Raw genomic sequence first — 2469 nt, forward strand, 5'->3', positions numbered from 1 at the left:
TTATCTGTTTATTCCGATGATCATCATCGTTCAATCCAAAACATTTTCCCAAAACCCCCGTGAGACACATATTTTTGATGAAGAAGAAAACAAACAGAGGTGGAACAAGAAGAAGCCAGAGTTGGCTATAAATGCTAGAAAGGAGTTTGTATACCGACTCGAGAAAGCATGTATACATTTTTGGGAGAGACGTCATTTATAGATATGATCCGTGAGTTTGTGGCTACTTGATAAGTAGTATCTATTTAATTGCAGCCATTACGTAGCTAACTTGTTCTAGTGGGTCAAATTTTAATGGATGAATAAAAAAAAAAAAGAATTATACGAAGAAAAAAAGTAATAAAATTTTAGCCGCCAAAAAATATTTTTTTTTGACGTGCAGCCTTTGCTTGCCTCTTCGGAGAGCTTCTTCCATTCACATCAGCCAATTCATAATTCCATATCCAACATAGAGATGAGCCAAAGAGGATTTAACATGGAGCAAAGTCAGCAAAACTTTAAATTTGCGTTTCTAAATTTAATTTCTTTGAAATTCTATATCCATTAGAATTTGTCCCTACAAGAAGAATCGAACCCAATTGGCTAGGAGGCCATTCCCCAAATTTGGGTTAAGACTTTAGACGTATATAATACTTCATCCGTTACTTTTTAATAGTCTGGTTTGTATAAATAAATGTTTCAAAAATATAGGTTGGTTTTCTAATTGGAAAAGTCAAATGTTACTTTGGTTTTGTGGGACCACTTTCTCTTAACTTCTTTTTATGACAAGTGTCATGTGGAACATTTCACTTTATTTTTTTTGCTGACAAGTGTCATGGGGACCATTTCACTTCATTTCTTTTATTGACAAGTGTCATGAGGACCACTTTCAATGATTGGTTCTCTTAATTTACTCAATTTTCTCTAACTAATTTGTCCGGCGGCCGCACGTAAGATAAAATTAGGTTATCCGTGAAACAACAAACATTTATGGCACTACTATTTTGGTACACATATTTGCTTCTATAGGTAGAGCTGCACATGGGCCGGTTCGGACCGGGTTTTTGTGGGAACCGGTACCTGTACACGGAGTTGACCGGTTCTTCAATTTGAGGACCTGTACCTGTACCTGGACCTGGACTTGTACCTGTCCCGGTAAGACCGGTCCGGTTCCACTCCGGTACCGGTTTTTTACCTGAATTTTAACACACACAGTAAAGTAACAACCTAAGACTAAGAGTCTAAGACTAAGTTCAACATTACAAAGTTCAAAATAACAAAGGTTTAAAACATCACAGAATAATAAGTGTATCACACTTTAAGTTCAAAGTTCAACATTAAAACATAGTACTAAAAACAACATTTCCATAAGTCTGCGACAAGAAATGAAAAGAAATCCTTGCAAAGGATGGGGGACTTCTCGAACAATTGGCACTGGCTGCACTGAGTCACTGACACGGAGTTTACATCAAGCTTCTTTTAGCAGAGAATCCCATATGGCTGCAACATGGAACAAAAAAGTAAAACAAGAAAGTAAGCAAGCAATACAAGAAAACTTGAAAAGTAAGTTCTATTAAATAGAAGAAAACCTAATATATTACCTGCCTCATCTTCAACAGCATCATCAGGTATATAGTCACATAGAAGATCAAGAGCAATGGGCTTTTGAAGAAAGATTTGTGTACAGAGCAATGCTTCGACTGTCCTTGTAGACATAGAAGCTCTCCATGGAGTCAGCACGCGCTTCCCGGTGCTAAAAGCTGATTCAGAGGCCACTGAAGACACAGGCATGGCTAATATATCTCTTGCCATGTATGAAAGTATCTTATACCTGCTTGCATTAGCCTGCCACCAAGCCAATATGTCAAAATGGTCAGGTTGACCTATTTCACGCATTCCACCTTCAATCACATCTGTCAAATACCTGTCGAGCTCAGTTGTTCTTGCCTCTTCAACACAACTTGGGGTGTCCCAATGTTGTTTCCTCCTTGATTGAATTCTAGCAAACAGACCAACAGATTGCACACTAACTGGATAAGCAACAGTATGAGCATCACTACTTGACCCCTCCTCATGAACTGAATACAAGGACTTATAATCTTCAAAGAGTTCCTCAAATTCTAATTTCACCTTTCTCATAACTCTTTGAACCTCCCATGTATTATTCTCATACAAACAATTAAGAGTAAATTCCAAACCCTTTTGTTTCTCTCTTGGATCTAACAGATGAGCAATAAACATTACAGAATTCATTGATTCATACACACCCCAATACTTATGGTACTTAGCACACATTAGACGAGACATACGAGCAATAAAAGGATCTGATGCTACATTGTTTCTAAATTCTACTAATTGTTCATTTATGAGTAACAATTGCCATAAGAACATATGAGTAGTGACTTGTATAGATGCAGAAAAGTTGACAGTAGCATCGAAGAATACCTTTAGACACTTCACAAGACCTCTAGCATATTTCCAATCTTCTTG

At 37.2% G+C, this 2469-nt stretch overlaps 1 long non-coding RNA gene across 1 annotated transcript; it reads right to left on the reverse strand.

The window, feature by feature from the left end:
* Positions 1-1199: 1199 nt before the first annotated feature.
* On the reverse strand, positions 1200-1650 carry LOC113299632. The gene is made up of 2 exons (XR_003335143.1): positions 1581-1650; positions 1200-1479 (listed from the first exon to the last, which is right to left on the reverse strand). It is a non-coding gene; the product is annotated as an uncharacterized LOC113299632 (long non-coding RNA).
* Positions 1651-2469: the final 819 nt, after the last annotated feature.

This window comes from Papaver somniferum, chromosome 7, assembly GCF_003573695.1.
Source record: "Papaver somniferum cultivar HN1 chromosome 7, ASM357369v1, whole genome shotgun sequence".
Lineage (NCBI taxonomy): Eukaryota > Viridiplantae > Streptophyta > Magnoliopsida > Ranunculales > Papaveraceae > Papaver > Papaver somniferum.